General features: G+C 42.6%; 1 protein-coding gene across 1 annotated transcript in view; it reads left to right on the plus strand.

The window, feature by feature from the left end:
* LOC120917512 (transmembrane protein 272-like) overlaps nucleotides 1–15,764 on the plus strand; it is a 55,389-nt gene that overhangs the window by 35,792 nt on the left and 3,833 nt on the right. The gene's annotated exons all lie outside the window — the stretch shown is intronic.

Here is a 15,764-nt window from a genome sequence, read left to right on the forward strand (position 1 = left end):
CTGAGCTTTGAGTAACAGTCCTAGCTCAGCAGAGGAATTCCTCTACAATAACTCAAGTTAAGATAATTTGGTTGTAACAGTATATTATATACATGTATGTACAAAGGAATACCACTGGAACATGACCTGCAAGAATAAGCAAGAGTTAAGCATTCATTCTGGCAAAACCCAGGTCGGCCTATATAACCTTGAGGTGGGTCTCTGGCTTCTTTTATAGCTCCTCCCAGCAATCTCTCTGATGGTAGAAAAGATCCCTGGAATATGTAATCCAGGTGTATAGTCATGCAGAGCAATTGCCATTCTGAGTAACTACTAATCCCACAATCCCTTTTGGTTTGGCTCACAAATATGATGTCAATTAGTGATACTGGGCACTAGAGGGACAACACGATATACAGAAACAACAGAGAATCACTGTACTATACAATTGTAGTTCACATTGCTACATCTATGTTTTTTAGACATGTACCTTCAGCTATGACTAAGCACAGTAAGGGGTGTGAAAGGGGTGATTTGTCCACTGTCCTTGATTGTTGTATGGACAGATTTTATTCAATAAATAAATTTTTCACTGGAGTGCGGCTATACAGATTTCCTCTATTGCGTGTGCTCTACACACAGAGCCAGCACTCAGGCTGTGCACGGAAGGTGAAGTCTTGGTATCTGTACCTACAGCGGTTTACATCTTTCTCTATTTCCGGATCTTGTGCCCTTTACATGCTCGGTTACCATACCACCGCCTTGGAATTATTATTGCCACATTTCCAGTTTCCTGCACTTGTTTTTTTATCATGGATGATTCTACATCAGTGACAGCAGCATCAGAGACTGGATTCAGAAGAACATTAATGGGCCGTACACACGACCGAAAATGTCTGCTGAAACTGGTCCGCGGACCAATTCCAGCATCCAGGTCCGATTCCAGCATACATTTGCCCGCCGGGCCTTTTTCCAGCGGGCAAATATTTCTGGACTTGTTTTAAAACAGCCCGCTGAAATCCTGCCCGCTCGGACATGTTCGGTCGTCTGTACAGACCTACCGTACATGTCCGAGCGCCCGCCATCCCTCGCATGCGTCGAATGACTTCGACGCATGCGTGGAAGCATTGAACTGGCAGGGCCGCCCACGTCGCCACGTCGACGGCGCGGACACGCCCCGCGTATTGTTTACGCGCGGATTTCTGTATGATGGTGAGTACAGCCACCATACAGAAATCCCCGGGCAGACATGTACGGTGAAAACGGTCCGGCGGACCGGTTTCATCGTACATGTATGCTCGTCTGTACGCGGCCTTACAGCACCATCAGACAATCCTCTCCAATCAGGCAAACAAGCCCACACCTTGCAATCATTGGACAATGAACATGCAATGTTAACAATGACTTTTTCGGAGATTAGAAAACCTGATGGCTAAAGAAATACAAAGCTTTTTGAAATATGAGTACCTTTTCAAAATATCTTACCTTAGAACACATATCTCATGGCTTAAGGATTAAAAACTTTCCGACATTTGATCTATTTGATGATAATCTTAAAAAGGAATAGACAGATACTCTATCCATCTGTTCATCTAAATTGATGCAGATTATTATCGTTTATAAAAATAAAGAGTTGGAACAACTAGAGGGAGAAATGTCCATTAACCAGAAAGATTTAACCACATTGCAAATTCATAGTGAATCTCTGAGTTGGACAGTCGTTTAAATAAGAAGCTTGATAAATTGGAGAGAGATGTTATTGCTGGAAAGAAAGAAAAAATGACTAAAGACCATATTGACTATGAAAGCAAAAATGTATATACATGGAGAAAACGTTTCTTTCCACGACGTTCCTCTCAACGATACTTTGGCAGTTACAGCATCTGAATCATCCCCTGAGACCACTAGTCAGTCGACCAGCGGTAATCGCACCTTATACATAAACCAAGGTTTAAACAGGAACGCCCGAGGATTCAACAAAAAGAAAAAACAGGCAGCAAAACAAGGAGAGATGGGAGAAGACAAAAACATAGCCAACAGGACTCATTATCAACTGAGGGGTCGCTCCAACTGTAATTGCTAATGTTTTGAATCTATCACAGCGCTCACTTAGCGATGAACAGGTGTCTTTGCTGTCTAAAGGACTGTACTTTTGTCCCACTGCACACTTCGATCTATTTGGCACTATACTTGATGTGAATAAATTTGTACGTTTATTGACTTTAAAGAAACATTATTTTGCTGATAATCAAGATAAGGTAACATCATCTAGTGTTGTGTTTACAGAGGATGAGTCTCCTCCCTCTCCACGTATGTTTTCTGAGGTATGTGCCTTAAATGATCTTGTTGATCTAGCAATTGAGTCCGATCCTTGCCCCGTTGAGCTGCCGGTTGGTTGTATGGGTATACTATTTAAGTTAAGATCAGATTTGTACCGTGCGGCTCACGAGGCAAGGATATGGACATTTTCCAAAAACTTGTTGAGAGGGACTCGACCCATCTTGACCATAGATCACTTAGTATCTCTGCTTCAGACAATCTTACAGCTGCTGAGAAAACGGTGATTAAAACCCTGAGAGATGATGATAGCATTATCATTAAAAATGCTGATAAAGGGGGCTCAGTTGTTGTCTTGAAGCTGAAGCTCTAAGCTGTAACACAGGGGTGGCCAACCAGTGGCCCGGGGGCCACATGTGGCTCACGGAGCCCTCTGATATGGCCCACGACCTCCTGCTCTGGAATGGCGGTTTGGCAAGCCCAGATCGCAGGTTGCCGACTCGCCATACTGCAGCATCAGTGTTGTGAATGAAGCTGGTGGTAGAGGAAGGAAGCGGCTGTGGAGCAGAGCCCCAAAAGGCGATTCTTCCTCTACAGCGCCGGCTTTTGCCACAGGCAGAGGCTATGGCAAAGTTCAGCTACCCCGTAGGATAGACACGGGAGCACTACGCTGTACCCGCAGTGTGGGTAAACTGCAGCACATCAGTGTGAAAGCAGTCTTAGGCCTTTTTCACACGATCAGCCTGACCAAATGGGACCCTCCATTCACCTCAACAGAGCAGCAGATGTACGTTTGCGCTCGCCTACCTCCAATCTGATAAACAGAAGGGACTTCGTCCCCTTCCATCTGGGTGGATCGGAGGGCCTATAGAGTAGCCGTGACCCTTCATCTGTCCACTCCGCTCATTGTAGCCCGCGACTGGTTACCAAGTTGCTTAAGTGGCCCTCGCTCTCCAAAAGGTTGCTGTAACACAAGGTATTTGGTTAACATCATCACTTGTGAATTGTGTCAAATACAGTACTAATACAGTCAGCCATCACATTTAAGAACTAGTAAGGTGCAAAATAATGTTTTAATTTTGGGTTTAATACTGCTTTAAGGCATTGCCAGCTACTGGATTATCTCAAGATGAACTTGGAATTTTATGGTAAAGCAAACAGTGCACTTCTGGAAGACCACATTTTTCCACTAGTGAGCTGCAATTCTTTGGAAGTTAAAACCAGTAGTTATCAATCCATTGTCTACATAAAGCATTGGCTATGATCTTTGTGTTCCTGGTAATTTGGACTGAGTCCCTGTCATATTTGGGGAGACTTGGGAGAACTAGGTTTTCCTGAATTTTTTTCCTGGCCTTTAATTTCTTGCCTTTTTGATTTGTTCTGGGGGTGGGCAGTGGTATTGTAATCTACTTTATTTTACCAGATTTACTGCCACGGGTAAAAAGATCACAAATACTGAAGATCTTTTGAGTAGAATTTATAAAGCTATGTGCTGTGTTACTTACTTTCAGTGCTCTGGATCCAGCTGCTATTCTTCCAGGTGTGTTGGGCAGCAGGTCTCCCATTAGGTACTGTGGTTCCTCCTGCCAACCCCTTGGCTACTACAGGCAGAACATAGTAGTGATGTAGGATTTAATGGGAGGAAGTACAGTGGCTTCTGGGAGACTCTGGCCCAGATTCAAGAAGCACTTGCGCCCGCGCAACCATAGGTTACGCAGCGCAAGTGCTTACTTGCTCCGGTGTAACGAGTGCTCCTGATTCAGGAACCTCGTTACACCGACTGCAGGCTAAAATCTGCGCGGCATAAGGCTCTTATGCCTCGCAGATTTTAGGCTGCATTCTTGCGGGGGCCGCTAGGGGGCGCTCCCATTGTGTATCAGCGTGTAGTATGCAAATTGCATACTACCACTGATTCACAAGCTTGCGCGGGCCCCGCGCAAGCCAGGTACGGAGTTTCCGTACGGCTACTTTTAGCGCAAGGCTGCCCCTTCTAATAGTAGGGGCAGCCAATGCTAAAGTATAGCCGGCCTTCCCGCGCCGTGAAATTTGAATTTCACGGCGTTTGCGTAAGTGAAACGTGAATGGCGCTGCACGCCATTCACGTTCACTTAGAAGCAAATGACGTCCTTGCGACGTCATTTGCCGCAATGCACGTCGGGAAAGTTTCCCGACGGAGCATGCGCTGTACGCTCGGCGCAGGAGCGCGCCTAATTTAAATGATTCCCGCCCCCGGCGGGATCATTTAACTTGCGCGCGCTTACGCCGGGCAAATTTGCCGGCGTGCCCTCGCAATTCACGGAGCTACTGCTCCATGAATCGAGGGCAGCGCAAAATATTTGCGGGGGCGCAGGGCAAAATCGTTGCCCTGCTCCCCCGCAAATATCGCGCAATTCTACTTGAATCTGGGCCTCTGTATCCAATGGCATCAAAGATATACAGGGTCCTTTTCGTTTTTTTTTTTGTTTGTTTTTTTTATCCTTAAAGGGTATCTTTAAAGTTTATTTATTCCACCTTCTTGTCTCCCCTTGCCCTGCCCTTTTCCCTTTCTTTGGACGAATAAATGAAATTTCTACTTAATGGTTATTTGTTTTTGTTTAGGCACTTGATGCAAGTACAGCAGCAGGCGCGAATGTCGAATAAGAGAGATGACCTCATTAAAACCGGCTCTTTCCTGTAACATTGTAGCAATTGTTGAGATGTAAAGTATTTGTTAGGGCAAAAAGGTAAAAAAACAAAAAAATGCAGTACAACTCACTGAAATACATGCACATTTTATAATTTTATCTTTTTTTTTTTTTTTTTACTTTAATAAAAAAATAATTTTCCATATATGAGGTTACAGAATTGAATGCGAAGAAAAACATATTATACTGTCTTCATCAACATCAAAATTGGTGTTCATACAATAGGTGTATCCAAGTTATAATAATAAAAAATAACCGATAGAAGCCAGCAAGTATAGTCAAAATTCTTGATTGAGGTGGCATGTGACTGCCATATTTACCCCTATGGGGTCTTACTGTAAACAGGGCATATAGAAGTGGAGAACATGTATCATATCATATAGGTGAATAGGTAAGTATTCCCACGCTTTCATGAAGATAGTAATAAACAATCTTAACTGCTGCGAACACAGAAAAAAGGGTCAGTCCATACCCATAGGTAAAATAGATTTAAAGGAGTGGTGCTGTGCTGTTAAAAATAAGATCAGACTATAATACTATGATATGATATCAATCAATAACTAAGTGAGAAAGATATGTGAATGTAATAATAACTACATACCTAATGTGAATATATTCTATAAAGAGGTATCAAATAAATTATACCTATAGTGGAACAAATATACAATAGATTGTCCCCGTGAAAATATGTGCGACCTAATTTAAGGCTGCCAAAATATAGACGTGACAAAAAATGTATATAAAATGACAAAATTTCAAAAAAAGGAGGAAAAATATAAAGAATAAATAAAAATAAAATAAAATAAAAATGTGTGCCTGTTAATGCATGTCTGTCAGGCTAGGAGCAGATAACAGTTCAGGTGTGCTAACTATGTAAACAGTTCAAGAACAAGAGCATATACCATGAGCAGGTCTGAGATGAGCAGGTCAGCTGGCACCACTGCAGATGAAGGTGGACGTTTAAAGTGTTTGTTTGTAATTTACCGCTGCAGATGGATGTTTGCTGGTGTTTTTAGTTCACCTCTGCAGATGGATGTACTACAGGAGAATCAGGAAAAGCGTAGTCTAGGCAATAGTGGGTCATACACAGGTAGATCAGAGTTCAAGCGGTACCGAATCAGAAGCGAACAAACAGGGTCAGCCAAATCATACACGAAATACACAGAGCAGAATGTCGGGCTGATTTAAACAGTGGCAAACAAAGTTAACTCTATCACGAGCACTGATTGGATGATGATACAGGTGATTTAAAGGTGAGCTGGCCAATCACTGTTGTTTCCCAGGCAAAGGCTGTGTCAGGTGAGTTGTGCTGGGTCCTAAAGGGATCCTAGTACTGACAGTACCCCCCCTTTCTCGAGGGGTTGCTCCTGCACCCCCAGGCTTACTTGGATAATGAAGATGGAATTAGCATTCGGCTGTAACCCAGCAGCAGCCTTTAACCTCCGGGGGAAGAAGACACTGAAATGGACTCACACAGGATAGAAGTTCCGGGCGCTAGGCTCCTTCCGTGCTCATGCGATCCATAAAATCAAGTAAATGCAGAAAGAAGGGGAACCATAGCGTAACTCCGCAACAAGTAACATTTATTATAAAGGTAAGTTATACTACAACAGTTCAAGTTAAAATCACGTATAAAAAAGAAGATGCCGGCTGGCAAAATGAGCCCTTCCTCCCTTACATCAGCGTGGTGACGTCACTGCGTGTCCTCCCATATGCGTTTTGTCATCAACAGACGTTCTCAATGGGAATAGGGCACCACAGTGACTCACCACTTAAATATAGCCAGACCTCGTTGTGAGATGCGAGAAAACAGTCATCAGGGCCATGTTAACTATGGGCAAAAATGCCAGTACCATAAGCTACAACATCATGGCATATGGTACACTAAATTTGACTAAATAAAAAATGTATTTTTTTAAAAAAACATTTAGACAAAGAAACAAATCTCTGTCTGAGCAAACCACGACCAAATTAAGTGTAAATTATATATGTAATAATTAGTCCCGAATCGCCCACAGCACAGAGCGGCGACCAACCTGGAACTAGTGACAACTACTGGAATCCTTCAGAATTGCCATCCCTCCTATATTCTATAAAGAGGTATCAAATAAATTATACCTATAGTGGAACAAATATATTTAATATTTATTTTTTGTCACGTTTATATTTTGGCAGCCTTAAATTAGGTCGCACATATTTTCACGGGGACAATCTATTAAATATATTTGTTCCACTATAGGTATAATTTGATACCTCTTTATAGAATATATTCACATTAGGTATGTAGTTATTATTACATTCACATATCTTTCTCACTTAGTTATTGATTGATACCAATAACTTCTTAGCATCTGGGTTCATTATCACATTTAATGATTATATTTAATCTATAAATGGATAACTTCCACCTTTCACTTTCCTTCTGGGTCCGTTCGGGATGGCAATTCTGAAGTGTTCCAGTAGTTGTCACTAGTTCCAGGTTGGTTGCCGCTCTGTGCTGTGGGCGATTCGCGACTAAATATTACATATATAATTTACACTTAATTTGGTCGTGGTTTGCTCAGACAGAGATTTGTTTCTTTGTCTAAATGTTTTTTTAAAAGTACATTTTTTATTTAGTCTAATTTAGTGTACCATATGCTGTGATGTTGTATCTTATGGCACTGGCATTTTTGCCTATAGTTAACATGGCGCTGATGGCCGTTTTCTCGCATCTCACAACAAGGTCTGGCTATATTTAAGTGGTGAGTCACTGTGGCGCCCCATTCCCATTGAGAACGTCTGTTGATGATGAAACACGTATGGGAAGACGTGCAGTGACATCACCACGCTGATGTGAGGAGGAAGGGCTCCTTTTCACCTGGAATAGTACGAAAATGAGGCAACTGTGCATTTCCGCACAACGGAGTGTGAGGGGACCAGCCATTGGGTTTCAGAACCTTGGTCCTAACTATCTCCCATACCCTTAGAGTAGTACTCATCGAGGAGGTGATATTGGGATTCGACCTCGGCCCTCGGTGCATTAAGTTCCACAATTCCAAATATGACCCCAGCAACACCACTTCCAATGTTTTTTATATGTGATTTTAACTTGAGCTGTTGTAAATATAACTTACCTTTATAATAAATGTTACCTGTTGCAGAGTTACGCTATGGTTCCCCTTCTTTCTGCATATACATGATTTTATGGATCGCATGAGCACGGAAGGAGTCTAGTGCCCGGAACCTCTATCCTGTGTGAGTCCTTTTCAGTGTCTTCTTTCCCCGGAGGTTAAAGGCCGCTGCTGGGTTACAGCCGAATGCTAATTCGGGCTTACCCTCTGGTAAGCGGCCTCTTTATTCGGTGGTGGGCTTCTCACTTATTTGTGGAGTATCTGTGGATTCACTGCGGTGTTGTTTCAATCAATGCTTATGGAACCATGCTATATATATAGACTGTTGTGTGGCGTCTCACCTTGAGTGTTATTTGCCTGGAGTACATCTATTACAGTTTTTATCCTCTTGTCATCTGAGGACCTTTTGTATACTTAATGTTTGGCGCAGCTTTATTTTTTCCTATAAGTATTATATCATCTGCAAAAAGTGTTGTGTTCTCTTTTACGATCATAATTCCTGTTATACTGCTGTTGGATCTTATTGTTGCCGCTAAAGGTTCAATTTCTAGAGAGAAGATTATTGGTGATAGGGAGCAGCCCTGTCTGTCTAGTTCTGTTTGTTAATTGAAAGTACTTTGATATAGCACATGTGGTAAATACCTTGGCTGATAGGTGGGTGTAGAGGGACATGATAGCCTCGTGGATGAATCCAGAGAAGCCAAATCTACCTAGGGTTTCTAAGAGTAACCCCAGTGAACTCTGTCAAATGCCTTCTCTGCATCCAATGTGAGGAGCAAAGAAGGCATTAAACTGTTCTCTACATGGTTGATCAAACTGACCATTCTACTTGTGCTGTTTGGTGCTTGTCGTTCTTTGACGAATCCATCCTGATCTGAGTTTTGGAATAGTAACGATTACTGCCTCTAGCATTTCTTTGGGAAATTTCTTATTAATTAGTAATCATCTGGCATAGGCTTTATGACTACACCATAAATTTGTAAAGGAAGTAGAGCTATTATCATTCAGTGAAAAAAAAAAAATCTGTAAGCTTTTCCTTTATTGCAGACACGTATCTCTCCTGAGAAAATAGCGATATATTATTCTTCCAGAGGTTAGAATTTGTACATTGTTGTCCTATTACTATCTCTATAGTGATAGGTGCATGATCAGACCAAGTAATGTTATGCATCTGAGCATCTGTAATTTTTTGCAAGAGGAGTCTGTCTGCAATGAAGTATTTAATTCTTGAGTGCCTTTTGTGTACATTATAAAAAAAAAGGTAAAGTTATTTTCAGTAGAATGTAGACATCTCCATTGATCATATAAGTCTTCCTGGAAAAAATATTGTTTAGGCCTAGTCTGACTGTATGGTTCTTTTTCGTAGTGTCCATTGGGGCGTTAAAATACCCAGAGATGACCGATTGTTCTAGGATCTGTAATTGTTTTCACGTTTCCACTTACGTGTATGGGGAGAGGCGGGGTAGTCAGCTCTTTGCAGTGGAGAGTGGTTTGCCAATGTTCTTTCAGACTGTTTTGTATATTATGTTGCGCTTATGTATGCTGAAACTTGCAGATCTTTTGTATTTGCTTTGCTCTGAACTATGTATGTGTGACTACCTTTTGTGCTCAATAAACACGTTTTTTTTGATAAAAAAAAAAAAATATACCCAGAGATGACTATATGTCCTTTCTGTATTTTCCTTCGTTTTTTCAAAATCCTTTTAATGAACTTGTGAAGTTGCTTATTTAGGGCATAGATGTTAGCGATTGTGTAGGTAATATTGTCAATTGTAGCAACCAAAATTATATATCTTCCTTGATTATCTATAACTCCAGGAGTTGGACTTATGCCTCGTACACAAGATCGGAATTTCCGATGGAAAGAGTCAGATGAAAAGTTGGATATTCCGACCATGTGTAAGCCCCATTGGACTTTTTCTGTCGGAAATTCCGATGGAGTTAGAAAGAGAACATCTTTCTATTGGAAATTCCGCTCGTCTGTATGGAACTCCGACAGAGAAAAAAACATGCATGCTCGGAAACAATTCGACACATGCTCGGAGGCATTGAACTTAATTTTTCTAGGCTTGTCGTAGTGTTGTATGTCACTGTGTTTTTGACGGTCGGAATTTGGTGTGTTCGTGTGTATGCAAGACAGCTTGAACAGAGTTCCGTCGGAAAAACCCATCTGAGTTTATTCCGACGGAAACTCCGATCGTGTGTACAGGGCATTACTAGTCCACTAGTTTTTTTTGGGACTATTGGAGCAAAATTCATGGGGAAATTTATGATGTGTAAATCTTGGAGTTTTGTCAGCAGCAAAATGAGATTCTTGTACGAATATTAGGTCACTCTTAAATTTCAGTGGGCTGTTCAACCCTTTTTCATTGAGTGATAGTAGTTTAAGTTAGTGACATGTTCCAAAGAGGCACTGATGGGTAGAAGCTTCATGTGTGGTGGCTTCCAAATGGTAGAATTGATAAATCCACTTTAGAGGTGGGTGATGAGGATGAGAGCATGTTAAACAAAGGGATGTAAAATACAATAAAAATAACTATAAAAAAGAATAATGAGTTGTAGAACAACATGAGTGTGCATCATTTTACACTTTAAACTTGGGGAGAAAATATTCATCGCTGTTCAGAGCAGCAAGTTCCCTGAATAAAGATAACCTGAGAAAATAGTTAATGATTTCCTGCGGGAGGTATAAGGCAATTAACCTGGTTTATGTTGCCATTTTGGGATCTTCTCTGGATGTGTTTTCCCCTGTGGGATATCCTCTTCTATCGGTAACAGCCCCCATATTTCCAGCAACTTTAGACCATCATCAATCATGTATATTAAGTATAATGTGTTATTTCATTTCATAAGTAACTTGGTGGGGAACCCTCATCTGAATGTAGTTTTGTGGTTCCATAGAATCTTTGTAATAGAGTTCAGGTTTTTCCTTGCTAATATTGTCGCTTGAGAGAGGTCCGAATACAGAATGATGCCTGAATACGGGTCAGGGAGTTCTGACGTGCATTTTGCAGTAGGAGATCCTTTACATGGTAGAAGTATATGTTTGCAATGAAGTCTCTAGGGAATCTTTCTTGCATGTGTGAGGGTTTGGGCAGTCTGTGGGCCCTGCCAATCACCAATTTCTGGCGAAAGTATTGTGGATATTAGGTCTGATATAATTTTTTTCAGGAATCGCTTTAGCTCAGAATTTTTGATATTTTTAGGAATTCCTCTAAATTGAACATTATTGCGTCTGGATCTATCCTTGATATCCGACACTTTTTTAATTTTGAGATTTTTTATTTCATCTTCTAGCTCAAAATGGCCATCCACCTGTTCATTGTGACCCTTTGTGAAGTCACCTATTTTATTTTCCACGTAATCCACTCTTTCCCCTAAGGCTTCTATTTCCACATTATTTTTGTTCATGTATGCTTGCATATCCTGTTGTATTGCACCTCTTAGGGACAGCAGCATTTCTTTAATGTCAGTGTCTATTGTGGGTTTTCCTGATGTAGGGAAAGCATTTAGCTTGTCAGCATATGGGTTTTTGGGAAGCATCATATCAGATTCATTAACTAATGATCCACCTACATGTTCCTCGGACAGTAAAATCCTCCTTCTTTGCATCACAGGGCTGTTGATTTCAGCTGAGGAAGATGTGCTGGTGTGTTTGGATGAGTCTGTGTGGCTGCTCTCTCCCCCTCTGGCTCGCGCTGCCTGTCTGCCAGCTTCTGTATACACTGATAATCCGGCACCATCTTGCTTTTCTGGAGTGTCAGCAGGGCTTCTAAATTCACCTAATCTGCAGGGTCCCCCACGCTCCTTGCATTTCCTCATTGTGCCCCACTTGTTCCTCTGTCCCTCCGCTGCAGGTCTGTGTTCTCAGATCTGCTTTGTGTCACTTGTAGTCGCTTCAGGGAGACTTGGTAACACAGAACTCCTTTACACTGTGGCCATTCACCTCTGCTGCCAGCCTCGCCCCCCCATAATGTTATCTTTTTAATCAAATGTATGTACTTGCAGACTCTATCCAAGTACTTCTAAGTTCAGAACACTGCTTATTGATCTGCCAGTAATGTACTCACCCCCTCTTGGTGAGACCGAAGTAGTGGGGAGGCTTCCCTTGCACCTTGGGCCCTTGAAGCCTCTGGAGATGGAGACAGAGACTTGGTGGACACCGAGTGGCATAGGTGCCAGGGGTGCAGTGCACCATATATAGAAAAAATATAACTGCGCTAAACCAAAAATTAGTTAGTGATCTTATCAAAGAAAAACTAAGATGGGCATAAGCCCAGAAGGTGTGTTAATACCTAGATGTGGATATCACAATAATGTGTATACATAAATAAAAATAAATGAATAACCATTGATTTTAAATTTTAAATAGTGTTTGGGCTCCAAAGGCTTGGAAGCCCAATAAAAAGATACTTGTACATAAAACACCTCTAACCATTGCTGGAAGGTGACAATAAATATACTGTATCAGTGTTGCAAAACATACAAGGAAAAAAAACACATAAAAAAGTCCGTATTTCCAAATGTTGGTATCACAAAGGAAAGAAAGAAAAGTCCATATTTGTGTCAGTTTTTAACACCCGTGCATATTCAAGCTATTCGTGATCTATATGAGCCTTGTGTGAGTCCACCACCAGCATTCGCAATCTGCTTACCAGATATGGCGGTCCCAACGGACCAAGCCCAGCATATAACTCCAAAATCAATTGCAATTAATTTCCAGATGCAGCAAACTCCATATTAGTATTCAATAGACCAAGCAGGAAAAAAGAAGAAGAAATGCTTCCATAGCATAAAACCAGGGGTGATTTTATTCAAACAGAAATATACAGGTATAGCACTCACATTTAGGTTGATTCAAAAAAGCATTCAGCCATGCAGCTCCGTCCGGACGCTTGCAGGCAAACAGGACCGCTCGTGGAGAGGTACGGTGAGAGGGGATGACACCAGCGTGTCGCTCGCTCCGCCCGACGCGTTTCGTGAAAGAATCACTTCGTCTCGGGGCAGTGCAGTGCACCATGCAAGCCTTAGTCCGAGATCCGAGCCGAGGTCAAGTCCAATCTGGCAACGAAGTACAAAAGGGGCAAAGAAGTAGTTACAGATCCAAGGTCAAATGGCAAGCAGCAATCAAGAGTAGTCAAATAGGTTTCCAGGTCACAACAAGTTCAGACAGATCACACACTAGCACAGGAACAAGGGGGGACTGAAGATATTCCAGCAATTTGGCAGTGTCGTGGCTGGGCTTATATAGAGAAGTTTGAGGTCACTTCCTGTGCACCACCTGGGTATTTTTCTGCCTTTTTCCATCAGATGTGCTGCGCAGGTGTGGGTTGGCACACTGAGGCGTCTTTGGCACATGCTCAGTTGGCATGGATTTCCTCTTGCAGCAGTGCGCCATTGGACTCTTAAACAGCTTCTTGTGAACTGAATGTCAGTCCTGCTCACTTTTTCTAAATTACCAAATCCCTCTCCCTTTTCTGATCCCATTAAGGAGATTTACCCTGTGTTTTTGTTATGGTCACCAATAGTGTTGAGCAGAATACGCCATATTCGATTTCGCGATATATCTCGAATATATAGTCGAATATTCGAGATATATTCGCTAAATTCGAATATTCGTGATATTTTATCGATATGAAATGATTGCGAAATTTCGCTAATGCGAACATAATTGCGAAATTTCGACAAATGCGGAAGGAGCACTCCGATTGGCTCAGAATATTCGTGATATTTTATCGAAATTTCGCAAAATGCGAATGCGATATTTATTGCGGAATTTCGACAACTGCGGTAGGAGCACTCTGATTGGCTCAGAATATTCGTGATATTTTATCGAAATTTCGCAAAATGCGAATGCGATATTTATTGCGGAATTTCGACAACTGCGGTAGGAGCACTCTGATTGGCTCAGAATATTCGTGATATTTTATCGAAATTTCGCAAAATGCGAATGCGATATTTATTGCCGAATTTCGACAACTGCGGTAGGAGCCCTCTGATTGGCTCAGAATATTCGTGATATTTTATCGAAATTTCGCAAAATGCGAATGCGATATTTATTGCGGAATTTCGACAACTGCGGTAGGAGCACTCTGATTGGCTCTGATGCAAAAGAAGGGCGGAGAAAATAATCGTGCGATATTCCAATTGCCGAATAATCGCATTGCGATTTTTCGGCAAGATAAAATGATCGCTTCAGCTACTCGGCCCAAGGTCTCTAATCATACCAGCAATGCTTTTAGACGTCGATGGAGATCTCTAGGATGTGATCTGTTCTAAAAATAAAATTTAAAAAATTCGAATATTCGGAATAGCGAATATTCACCGCGAAATTCGAAATATATCGCGAATACTCGAATATGCCATATTCGAGCCGAATATTCGCAATACGAATATTCGTGAGCAACACTAGTCACCAATATCATTGAAAGTTACAGTAAAAAAAATGATAATCCCAGAAGAGTAGTAGATGGGAAGTCTTCCAATGAGAACTCTAGTCTGGTGGCCCAGGTGACAACCAGGGATTCACTCAGTTTGGAGGGATCTTCTCTCACATTCTGTTTTGGCTGCAGGAAGTGAATGGGAATCTCCCCAATGGGAGATCCTCAAAAGGCTTTTTCCAAAGTTAGGCAGAAAATCTGACATGTGTAAGACACTTACGCGGTCAGATCTTAGGATGCCACTGGGGGCATTTCTCATTGAAATGCCGCTTTGAGTATGCAAATGAGGACTTAAGCAGATCCACAACGCTTTTCAGCACTGTGATTTCTGCGTAAGTTCCGATTTTGCTTGCGCAAAATTAGGGCTGGTTTTACAATGTGGAAAGTTAGTCACACCTTGTAAAGGCCCATTCAAGCGACGGCATTTGGTATGCATTCCTGAGGGAGAACTCCATGCCAATTTTTAAATTCAAAACCGGCATGGGTTCCCCCCAGGAGCATACCAGGCCCTTAGGTCTGGTATGGGTTGTAAGGAGACCCCCCCTATGCCAAAAATTCGACGTAGGGGGTCCCCCTACAATCCATACCAGACCCGTATCCAAAGCACGCTACCCGGCCGGTCAGGAATGGGAGTGGGGACGAGCGAGCGCCCCCCCCCTCCTGAGTTGTGCCAGGCCGCATGCCCTCAACATGGGGGGGTTGGGTGCTCTGGGGCAGGGGGGCGCACTGCGGGCCCCCCCACCCCAGAGCACCCTGTCCCCATGTTGATGAGGACAGGACCTCTTCCCGACAACCCTTGCCGTTGGTTGTCGGGGTCTGCGGGCGGGGGCTTATCGGAATCTGGGAGTCCCCTCAAATAAGGGGGCCCCCAGATATCGGCCCCCCACCCTAAGTGAATGGATATGGGGTACATCGTACCCCTACCCATTCACCTGGAGGCAAAAAGTTAAAGTTATTAAACACACAACACAAGGGTTTTTAAAATAATTTATTATTCTGCTCCGGAGGCCCCCCTGTCTTCTTTATTAGCTCTAATACCAGGGGGGGCTTCTTCTTCCGCTCTCCGGGGGGCTTCTCCGCTCTCCGGGGGGGGTTTCTTCTCCGCTCTCCGGGGGGGGGCTTCTCCGCTCTCCGGGGGTCTTCTTCCATCTTCGCCGCTCTCCGCTGTTCACTCGGCGAACCCCGGTTCTTCTGCAGCTGTCCGGTGCCTTCTTCTTCAGCGCTGGCTGCCTGCTATCTTCGTGTGTTAGCTCAATTACTAGCAGGCAGCC

Source organism: Rana temporaria, chromosome 11 (assembly GCF_905171775.1).
Source record: "Rana temporaria chromosome 11, aRanTem1.1, whole genome shotgun sequence".
Lineage (NCBI taxonomy): Eukaryota > Metazoa > Chordata > Amphibia > Anura > Ranidae > Rana > Rana temporaria.